Below are 12,410 nucleotides of genomic sequence, written 5' to 3' on the forward strand. Positions count from 1 at the left end.
GACAGTGGCTTTTCAGAGCCAATATTTTTTTAAATGGCCCGTTATTTTCCTTACCAGTGCTCCATTGATTTTTACCTTGTTATTGACTGAAAAATCAGGGCAGGGAACTCACACCAGGCTCGTGTGTTCGTGTCGACCTGTGTTTCTAAACAGATGCTGATGCCTTTCATTCCATATGGAGCTTTTTGGGGCATGTGACTTCATTCCTAGATAACCCAACTTGCACCTCTTATGAGCTCACAAAAAGCTCAAAAAACTGCACTCTTCCAGCACAAACCCAATCAGACCCTATCCCTATGTAAATCAGTTTCACAGTATTCAAATTTTGAAAAGATGGGAAACAAAGCATGAAAGGTATCTCATGATAAATCCTGAAACTTGAATTGGGGGAAAGTCTTTAATGATATTGCTATGTCTATAGTTGAATGTTGCTATAGAAACCAAAAACATACAGGACTGACAAATATACTACAAATTCAAGAAACTTTCTCCCCTTTGTATAAAAATCTACTCAGTTGATCACTTTGGGATCTCTCACGTGCTTAGTATGCCAGAGGATGTGATCAGACCTTCCCTGGAAACAGTCTGTTAGCTATGCCAAGGTATGGACAAACACACCTATGTGCCCCAGCAAACCTGGCATGGATAAGTTTGGAAAGAATAGAATCCAGATATAAAGCACAGAAGAGAACAGGACACATCCATACATACCTTTCACTTTATAAAAATACAGTCTATGGCTGCAGCTGGAAACTGTATTACATTAAGAGGCCCTAATCTCTTTATGATATGGAGCAGAGTTCTGTACAATGTTGCTAAATACTATGTATACCATACATTTTTACTTCTGGAAAAGAGAATTATCACAATGAGCAAGTGCTATCACCAGATGACGGATGGATGCTCTGAGATACTTTTGGAAGAGACATAAAAGAAGAAATGCACCACATACAGTGATATAGGAAGAGGCACAGTAGCAGAGTGTGGATCAGACTTAGAGAGGCCTTTATCTAAGGAACTAACAAACAGAAGCTGCACTTGATAACAACATACAGTTGGATAAGATGCATGGAAAAAATCACCATGAGCTTCCACAAGATATGATGGGCAGACAGTGGTGTGCTGTAGCTGTGGGACAGAGTTAAGCAGTTTCAGTGAGCTGCATGTGTTATGGTTCCTGGGCCAGATTCTGGTCCCTTTGTGCTAGGTCTCAACAGTGCCCTACAAAAGCCAGGGGATTTTCCTCAAAAAAAAGGAGCAATGCCAGGTGGCCAAGTGCCAGGATGACTCACTCTGCACTACTCATTCCTTACAGGAAGACAGAAGTTCCTGAATAGGAAAGGATGAGGCAGGAGTGCACATAAATCCAGCTGTCCTGGATCCCAGAGAACAGGTCTTGCCTTGCTAGCCCTGTTTGTGATTTTGCTCTTTGAGTGTCATGGGGAACCAGGCCAGTCCCTGCCATTCCTCTCACTACCAGAACTCCTCTATATTCTTAGGCCTAGGGGCACAGGGGAAAATAAGGCCCAGGGTCATAGAGGAAGCTGTACTATTACTCTAATATCCACAGGGAAAGAGGCCTATTTCAGAGGTTTTCTGAAGCACTAAAGAAACAGGATATTGAAATTCACCTTCACGGGATGAATAGCAGAAGTTGAGAGAAAATCTGCAGAAATGAGAAGTCTAACTCTAGAAAACATACTCTGACTTCAGGCCATGGACCTATCCTATCTGCAAATGATAGGAAGGATTCACCGGTGTCTTATTTGCTTGTTTGACCACTCTGAGTGTGCAACCACGGCATTATTAGCATCATGCTCTAACCCACTGAGCTAAACTACACAGCTTGGAAGCAATCTCCAGATCTGGAATGGCTTGCCAGAACCTCAGTAACAGGGAATGGTTACTGTGTGAATGCATACGTGTGTCTATAGAAAATCTGGGAAGGCAACCACCTTCCCAATCTACGTGTCTTGAGCAGCTCAATCCTCTGATATTTACTAGTATCACACTGAATGTATAGTAAAGAAGAACCTCTCTATGATTTGATCCTCTCCAACAAATTCATGGTGTTATTTTAAATATATTTTGCTAGACAAACAGTTTCAGTCAAAACATCTTGTTTTTAAGTGTCTTAAGGGATATTAGCAATAGAGGGAAAATGACATTTCTTTATCAGCTATAATACATATAATGTGACATTCAAACACAACAAGTGCTACTCAATAGCTTGTAAGTCACAAAAGGTGAATGAAAACACTTACCTCTTTTGTAAAAATAAAAAAAAATTTAAAAAGAAGATGGAGAATTCTCAACAGAAATATACACTTTGACTTAAAATATAGGGTAAGCAGCATTAAAAATTTCTAAGCACAAAGCCCATCTATTAAGATTCTGAATAAATAGTAAGTCTAGCCAGGAAGAAGTACTCCTGTTAATGTAAGGTTAGTTATGTCAAGGACAGTAAATGAAGCTGTCTTTCATATATACCAGATTGATCTATCCAAACTAGGGCAAGCTGTGCCACCAAAAATGTATCTCTACAAGGTGTTAAAGGAGATCAAATGTTAACAAACACAGAAGAACAATTAATAAACAATAACTTCCCACTCCACCAGGAGCTGTTTAACTCACACGTACTGTTTATGTGATATCCAGCTCAAATGAATGCTCTAGTAAACAAGTTATATGTGTAAAGCTACAGACCTCCACAGGAGCCAAAGAAAAGAGTTTTGCAGTTTTTAAGAAATGCTTGGGTTGAAAAACTATTCCCACAAAACTGGTACAAAGCAACTGCAGCTACTCCGTGAGACCGTGCTCCTCTCATCTGCAAATGAGAGCCAGGCAAATTCAACTGCAGAATCGGGTGCATAATTTAACACGAGCGTCAATAAAGGGATGAAATTGTGGGTTCATCTTTTAGATCCTTCAAATGAAAACAAGATGTCTTTCTGGCTGGTATGTTCTAGCCAAATAACAATTTGTATGGCTCCATAAAGAAGTGACTGGATGAAATCAAATGGCTTCCTCTGATATTACAATGAACTATTTTAGGTCAGCATTCAACAAAGTGTTCAGGAATTTACGCACAGAACTATGGCTATATTTGTACGACAGAGGATGTCCCAAAGGATATATATCTTTTCTTGAGCTGGCCACCTGGGCATCTCTGCTTAAAGCTGTTTGGGATTTAGGAAAGACAAAACCCAGTATGTAAGTCCCTGGAGAAGTTAGGTATATTCCAAACACTCATTACTCACTCACACTAGCGATGGTGCCGACTTCTTGCCAAATAGTCTGGCACTCACAGCACTTATCTAATTGTGAAGTCAAAATGTTGGGTCTCACTTCAGCCTGAGGCTTTTGAACTCAAATCCCATGAGAGTGCACAAACCATGAAGATATAGAAGACTTTCAAACTGCTGTGCAGTCAGGAATGGAAGAATCATGGCTCCAGAAATATCTGATCCTCATCTTGTAGTGATGCTACTCTGTTACGGAGGGAAAGGGCTTAGGGCTGTCATCCTTTCCTTCTGAAGAATTTCTGGATACAAGTCAATAATTAGCTACTATAAATCAGAGTCTCACTGATTTTTCTCACTCCCACAGGAATGACCTACTGCACCACAACATCTGACTCTGTGTATCTTTAGTTCTCAACTGCATAACAGCTTCAGTCCAGCAAGTGAGATGAAAAATGTTGGGGTTTTGTCCTCTGAAAAACCTCACAACTTATGGTTTTGTACATATTCCTGGGTTGTAAAAACATGTGACACCAAATGCTTCCTGCACGAGTAAACCAGAACCCATCCTTCCTTTTCATGTGCAAGAGCACAGTCATTAGATTTTTCTCAGAGAGAGGTTCTTCCCCTCCTCCTCCCCAAGAGAACAATATTCTCTGTCTGTAAAAAGACTCTGAATTCATCATTTACAGAGGTACCTGCCTGTGGTGCTGAATTTGTTACCATAGCTCATAGCTCCAGACAAATCACATTGCCTGTAATTCCTATCAGCTGGCGAAAGTGCCTCAGGAATTAGGTTGCAAGTGGTTCCATGTCTAGAACCCAAACTCTCCCTTCTCTACTGCTTTTGGACCCTATGTACTGATCTCAGCTCTGCCATCACTCTTGGGACTGACCACTCTTTCACGCTGCCCATAGATGTCTGAGGAACTCCACACCTTTCTTGAAACAGAGCTGTAGATCTTTAATGAAAATTTCAGTCAGTTGCTTTATAGGCAGAAATGCATTCCAAATTATCCAACTGTATGACCAGTGCAGAACACCTCAGGAACATTCTGTTACCCAGTTTGGCCCCTTCATCCTCTGTTTAGCTGATAGGAATTCTCCATAGCCTCAAATAAAACATGAGAATTTCCCACAGCGGGATAAAATATTCCCTTGCAAGAAAACTGTCATGCCATGGTACCAGCTGCCTGAAAACAAAATGTAGGCTAAGTCAGGAGTGATATAATCCTAGCAAATAGACCAAGGATGTCCATAAGACTGTACACATTCGTAAGCACACACTTCAGTGCTCCACTGGGTTACAGCTTTAATTACATATTTCATAACTACAAAAGGGTTCATTTAAGATACAGCTCAGAACAGAAATGTTAAGTGTGTGTTTTCTTAGCCCAAAGCAAAATGCTCACATACTCCGTGGAAGGCTGTTTAAATGAATAGCTCAGAAAAAGATGTATACAATGCCTGCTGTAATGAGCCTACCCAAAGGTTAAATACAGCAGAAAACAGACTTAAAATTCAGCCTTAATACCGAGACCATACTCAGTGTTAATTTCCATGGCTCCAATGAAATTCCATAGTCCTGTGTTAGTTTGCATCAGACAATGATCTTGTTCATAACATATTTCCCTGTGTACTTCAGACAAATGCCTTGTGTATTTAGATGGAGATGTCTAAAAGGAACATTACAAAAAGGAAAATTATCTTTGAATTCTAGTAGTCTCTGGGATAATATTTCTGATGATCTGTTGAGAAAACGAAGTAGAGTGTTACTATTCCCAGCAACCATTTATCTATTGAGCAAGAACTTACTTTCTAGGAGCTGGTTCTCAGGATTCCTGATGTGCTTTCCTCTTGTTTATACCACCAGGGGAAATTCAGGTTGCAAAATTCAGCTGGAAAATTAACATCACCTCTGGTGTTTTCACAAGCATCCCAAGCAGCAGATGCAGCTGTGCCCACCAAAAGCTGTCACAAAGTGACAACTGCTGCAGCTTCACAAGGCCAACCTGGGCTGGACCTTGAGCAGAGGTCACAGCCACCATCAGTGCTAGACCGTAGCTTTGTGTCATCAAAGTCCAAAAAGCAAAACCCTAAACTGAATATTTACACTTTGGTAAACATCAAGAACTCTTCCATAAAATGAAACTTCCACGTGAATACTTCCTTTGAAGTAAAGTATTTCCTACACTGAACATGTCTTGGTAGTGGCAAAAAAATCTGGTTTACCTAAGAGGTACTTAAATGATTATGATCAACACACTCTCCAAAAACGTTAGAAGCAATGATCAGCTCATCTCCATATCACCTGCCCTGACTTGCAGGACTGTGCCCTCTTCCTTATCTTGCAGAGAAGAAATTGAGGCACAGGAAGAGTAATGTTAAGATTTTCAAAATTTCCTGGTGATTTCTATTGTCTTGGAGTTTGAACACTCAGTGCCAGGCACCTAAATATTACTAATCCAAATTTCCATAAACTTTTTGAATCCAGATCCCCTAAGTCTGAATCCAGCGTCCTCACTAAACACATTGAAATGGATGCTGCTCAGAAAGGCTCACTGGGGCTGCAGGACTGACTAAATTGCAGCCTGGATTTGGTAAAGTTCCCAATTATACCAGGAGGGCAAAATTGAAGTGCACACATACCTGCACCTTCACCTCATCTGTGAAGGAGATGTTGCACTTTCTTGCAAAACAAGGTGAAATGTTCAAAGGATTTTCCCCTTGCAAAAGCACATTTTTTAAATGTAACATCTTAAAATGGTTTTGGAATCACCATGCTGTGCTGTTTCATTTTTCAGATGCTGTTTTCAGATATTCTTATGATCAGTGAATTCTGACAGTGTTACAACTATGGTCAATCTGAGCGTCATGTAACATTTTTAGAAGACTTACAAAGACTTAATAAATTTTGCAAATATTTAGAAAAAGAATTAATGTAATATATGTAAAGATCTGCACATATTTGATAATCTTGAACCAATTTAATAAATCCTGTCCAGTTTTAATAAACATTGGATTAGGGTTAAACTTATTACAAACAATAAATTAATAATGAAAATGTTTAATGTGGACTGTATATATAGTACTTTTAAAATTTTAGTTGTTTTTCAAAGAGCAGGAAAATACCTCCAAATCATGTTACAGTTTTTAAAACTTTGTTATCCTGGAAAACATGCACACAACCCATGCTGTTACCAACATGACTACTTCTAACATACTACAAAAACATGGCTTTCCTGCCCTTATAGAAACAAAATCTTGTTAGAGTTGAAGCTGTATTACAAGTACCTAAAATCAACATGATCATAATTTGGGTAATGATAGGGCAATCCAGAGAAAAAAAAAAAACAAAAAAAAAAACAAAACAAAAAAACCCCACCACTCAATGTGTGAATTTATAAATTAACAGGGGAAAGTGCAAATAGAACCATGTTCTTAAATCTACCTCAGTTTAGGTGTGTAGACACCCTTCAAGGGCAACACACCTGACATTACTAATTTATGGTGAAGCACAGCACATGCATAACCTTTTGCAGGGCCATCCCAAGCTTCTCCATAATGTTCACCCTGGGGTACCTGAGTTCTCCAATCAAATGAGGAACTGCTGCTGTTGGGAAAATTGAACTGCTATGTTTCTCACAGAAATGTACCATTTACAACAAAACTTTTATTTCTATTTTCCATACCACCCATGGAACAATTAGGTGATGTCAAGAGACACCAAAATGCCACAGCACTTTTCATGTTAAAAATTAACCAAATGAAACCTGGTAGAATGATGATTTGGGACTTTTGAATAGGGATTTTTTTTAGTCAGGTTCATTTCAAATCAAAAGTTCTTCAATTTACTTTTTAAATTATTTTATTGCAGTTCCTTTTTTTTTTTGTTTTAATCATGAGATGTTTAAAAATGTCTAAGTCTCTTGGGACACCTCAACAAAATGTGCTTGGTTATGGCCTGTACTTCTGGGAGGTCCTTAAGGAATAAAGATAAGGAAGGATCTAGGTGAAATACAAAAGAATGCTTTGGGTAATAGATATAAGATGATAACTGAAAATAGAAGTAAAATATAATATAAGGATCCAGAAAGGATACAGAAAAATAGATAATCTATAAAACAGCAAAATATATATCCAAAGGATTGTGATGTTACAATATCTGGGGCTGGAGAGACCAAAGGGAGTGTCTTGAGGGATACCTGCCAGTATGAAAAGACAAGATGTAACATCAAACTGGACACAGAAAGTATCCGACTGACACCTTAAAAGGACTCTCCTTTGCCCCTTTTTTCCTAAATGATATATTTGCTATATCATATGAAATATTGTTCCTGCTCTAACGAGACACATGCCTGCTGCACAGAGCACAGAAACGATGTCAGGACAGGACAGCTGCCGGGCAATGTCCATTCTAGTCTTGCAGTTTGATTTCCATTTTATACCTCTGCAGAAAGTATCTGTGTGTTTGGAAACCAAAGGCTTTTTTCTGTAAAAACATCCTATTCTAAAGCACTGTGAGGAGAAATGTCTTATCCTTTGAGAAGTGACTTGATTCCTTAAGATATTCAGGAAGGAATCAGCAGACTCAGTCACTGCTTCAGATGCTTTCCACAGTGGAAGCTTTCCTAGAGGTAGAGCAAGTGAGCTTGGAGGTAGCTGGAACTGAGAATTAACTGTCTATCATCTAATAATTATAGAAAGCAAACTGAGGGAATCACAATGATTCTGTAAGCAGAAGACAGGATACATTCTTCTCCAGTCTCTTCTAGTAACAAAACAAATTATATCATGCATATAAAAGTTGGGTGGGACTAAATATTCACCTTAATTAGTCAGAAAGATGGAGCAATATTGTTTCTGCCTATCTAATTTTCCATTGGGTAATATTCTTCTTTTTTATGGCAGATATATAAATATCTGAAACAATTAATTAGGAATCTTGGTTTATTAAAGAAAAATTATTCTTAGAAATATACAGCAAAATACAGGGAGAAATGTCTATTAGAGGAATGAAGAGGAGGTCTATTACTACCTTGAAATTTTTGCAAATGACTCCTTTATTGCCTGAGAGTCAAAAGCCCATCAACCATAACCTCTCAACGTAGACAGAGACAACAAAGTTTGCAAAATCTCCCATTGTCTTCCTCCACCAGTGATTTCCCTGGTTCTTCACATGCTTCCCTAGTCTCAGTAAACTGGAATTCTAACAGAGCTGTTTCAGGCACATAAGCCTGCAACAAAAATTATGTTGATTTAAACAATCCCTCAGCAAACTTTTACAGTGTATTCTGTTATTATATCCCACGGTGCAGTAGCTCTTGTTCACCTTCAGGTATGAAGTGGCACGAACTGTATTTTAACAAAACTGCTCATCTAAGCAACAGCAGGGAGAGTCTTTGCACCAGCATAGCAAAGTTTTCTCTCCAAACTGCTACAGATTAGTACCTAATAAAATCCTTCCTGAGTAAATCTTTCAGTGAGAGGAACTCCTGAAAAAACTGTTATAATCCATCAGCTACAACTCTCTGCAGGAGAGGCATCCCTCCCCCTCACTTTCCATTAAACACGTTGGCCCTTCACACACAAATGAGCTGGAATGGTACAACAGCACTTTGCTTGGCAGGAACAGGGTTAACTCTGCGATACACCGTGATCACCAGCAGGTATCAAACTTTGTCAGGAAAGGAGATATCCTCCAAACAGGAAGAGACACAGCACTGCTGAGAATCCCCCATCAAATACAATAGAACATGAAGGTATGGCTCAGTTTTTAGCGCTGGCATCCAATAACGAGTCAGAACCCTGAGGACATTGTCTTACTCAGAGATGTGAAATGCAAATGAACAGTAACATTGACAACTCAAGACCAAGCAGAAAACAAAGGACTTGAAAGCTACCTGGAAAGGTCTTGTATGAACACATAACTTTTTTTTTTTTTTTTTTTTTGTGGGCCAGAAATATATTCATTTATGTGAAGAAGTTGAATGGGTGATTTTACTGATCATTGGAGTCCCTGAAAATGCTCTAGCAGAAAGAAAACCTTGAGATGGTACAGAAATCATTTAACAGTGAAAGTCATCAGGGGCTCAGAAAAACTGGCTCAAAAAGTTGTGCTGTGTGAAATAGAACAGATGAATTCACTTTCCTAAAACATGGTCACAGGACTTTCCAAGATTAGAAGATTTATTCCTAAAGGTGTGAAAAATCTAAGGTAAATCTTCCTATCTTCCTCTAGTGCTCTGTCCTAAATTCTCTAAGAAAGCCAGAGTAACACTGTTTCTACCTGCTTAATTCTCCTTTGGCTCATGTGTTTGTGTTCTGTAAAACAGAACCATTTAGCTGGGGGAAAAAAAATCAGTATCAATCTTGGTTTATGAAGGCCAAGAATTATTTTCAGTAAGCTGAGAAATGCTAGCAAAAAGTCCTATATATCAAGACAGAGTGCTTTGCTGATACCTCAGCATTAACTCAGCAAGAGCTTCACCTCAGGGGTGCCACACATGTTGCACGAAAGTGGTCTGTGAGCTGCCCACATCAGCCCCCACCACGGCATTGGCAAAGCTAAGCCAAAAGGAGGGACAGATACATCAAGCCTTCAGTCCCAAAATAGGATCCAGCCTGATGGGACCAGTGACAATTGCCCTCTCCAACCTGGGCAGGTGAAGTTTTTCTTCAGGGAACACACCAGTCCTCCCTGTCCACACACTGGGAGGAAATCTGGGCACAGAGGGAACCACAGCACCCTTGGCACCCACCCCCAGAACCCACCACAGAACCACCTACCCACTGTCCAGGCAGAGATCAGAAGGAAGCAAGAGGATGAACAATGGTCCCCTGCTCAGCACAACCCCTGCACTACTGAAACCCATGAGGAGGGTTTGCAACAAATCTAAAACAGGTTCTGAGTTGGAGTTGTGTTACGCAATGAAAATTGGGGTCATATTTACAAACTTTTCAGTGAAAGTGGGGCCAAATTTCAGTAATCCAATGTCAAGGCTGAATTTCACTTTCTCAAGATAGGGTAGTGGGCAGCTTGCAGCTTCAGAAAGAAGGAGAACAAAACACATCAAGAGACAATACTGCCTGACCTAAGGTTGAGGACATGCAAAAAATGAATTAATTTCACATGATTCCACCCCAGATATGAGTCTCTTCCCAGCACCTTGGGGAAAAAGAAATTTTATTAGAAACTGAGGGCAGGGTCAAACAAGTTTGGCCTGTGCTATCGGAATGTGAAGATTATAAAAACTTACAGGAGAACTCAGGAGACTTAAGACTAATAACAAGTACAGTAAATGTTTTTGTGAACCCAAAACAGGAGTGTATGAGGAACAATGACTTCAAAGCTGTGGGAAGGGTAATTGTTTGCTGGTAAACCGGTAGAAAGTCTAGTGGAAGCAGTGTCTGGGGGAAAGATGTTAAAGAGCAGTGAACTAATAAATACATGGAAAAGAAATACTGAGAGCCCTTCCTGAACTGCAAGCACTCTCCTCTTTTTTCCCTTAGCAGCTGGTACATTTCCTGCTTTCTTGTCCTTGCTTACATGTACAGCCACATCTCTCAGGGGTTTTTTCCCTGGCTAAATCGCTCAGAGGTAAATTTGGAGGTTCAAACAAAATGTCTCTTTGTTATATCTTGAAGAGACAAAAGAAAACAGCAAGTGGTTTTATAGCACAAGCAGACAATTCAGCAGGGTAAAGCACCTGGTATTGACACGCCTAATAGCTGTCTTACACGTGTCCTAGTGCAAACATACTCATACTTCTTTATTTCATCAAGAGATTTCTTGAAGTTTCTGTCTGTCTCCCTCTTTCTTCCTATCCAAAGAGATGAAATCTCTTTTTTGACACACAGGTCCCAGAGACCCTCGATGCCTGTTCATATCTCTACCACTGGCTGGTTTCCATTAATATCCTCCTTCTCACAACAGGAAGACTGAGTTGTGAGCTGCTGAAACTCTCACAGTTCAAGCAATGTTTTTCTAGTTTGTGCTTGAAGCCCACCACTCGCAGTATCCAAAGAGAGTTGACTGACCAGACAAGGCAGATACGTGAAGAACTTTGGGCTGAATGCCTCATCCCCAAACCAATTACCCAGTGTCTGACTGATGCCACATGATGAATGTTCTTTCCTGGCTGCACTGATGATGGAGGGAGCCTGGATGCTTGGCTGAAGTGCCCTGAACCTTTTTGAGAGGGCCAGACACTCACCTGCCTTGTACTGCAAAGGCAAAGTCAGGCTCTGAACAGGGTGGTGTGAATGTAGCCCATTCAGCCCAGGAAGCCTCTAAATACTGTGTTCATTCCGAATCCTCTCCCAGGATCTGATACTCAGAGAAACACTGTACTATGCAAACAATACATCTGAGCACTTCCATGTGCTCTGCCCACAGAACGTGTCTAAAGGTCCCTTGAGAGCTGCATGGGGAAAAGCGCACACCGTTTAACAGATACATCACTACACACAAATGGATTTTGTTCCTTTCCCAATAAGGCCTTTTGAATTTGTTAAAAAGTATTTGCAGAGAAAATGAAAGGAGCCCCTGGCATCAGGAGTCCTTGGAGAGCGAGCTGTGCACTGGCTAAAGGCTCTGCTGATCACAGTTGGAAGGACAGCCTGACTTTATCTGGAGGATCAAGGAGGAGAAGAGATGGAATATGGGAAAGGTTGGAGGAAGATAAAAAGGAGGAATTTATCCATCAAGGTCAGCTAATTGGAGAGAAGTTTCTGCATTGGGGTGGCTAGAAGCAGTATTAATCCAAGCCAAAATTTTGCCCTTTGGAATCTTGTGTGTTCCTCCTGTAAGGCTTTTACATTGCCACAGAAAAAAAAGGGTCTATTTTGGTATTGAATCATTCTGGGGCAGGTTTTCCTCTCCATATGTTTGCATAAATCTACAGAGGGCAATGGAGTTACACCACTGCATGTTGGTGTGAGATCAGAGGGAAGCTTAGTATCTCTCACCTTGTCTGACAGACTCTTTGACCCATTTCACTCTTTTTTACATTGTCAGCGTTCCAAGGTCAAAGACCATGCCCAAATCTAAAGCAGATTCTAACTCTGATGCTGTATTTTAAAGACGTAGGCTCCCTTTTAAAAATAATGCATTATTTAAAACACACTTCCCTTTGTGTTAGCCTTACTGCTACAGCCAAATGATCT

This window comes from Corvus cornix, chromosome 3 (genome assembly GCF_000738735.6).
Source record: "Corvus cornix cornix isolate S_Up_H32 chromosome 3, ASM73873v5, whole genome shotgun sequence".
NCBI lineage: Eukaryota > Metazoa > Chordata > Aves > Passeriformes > Corvidae > Corvus > Corvus cornix.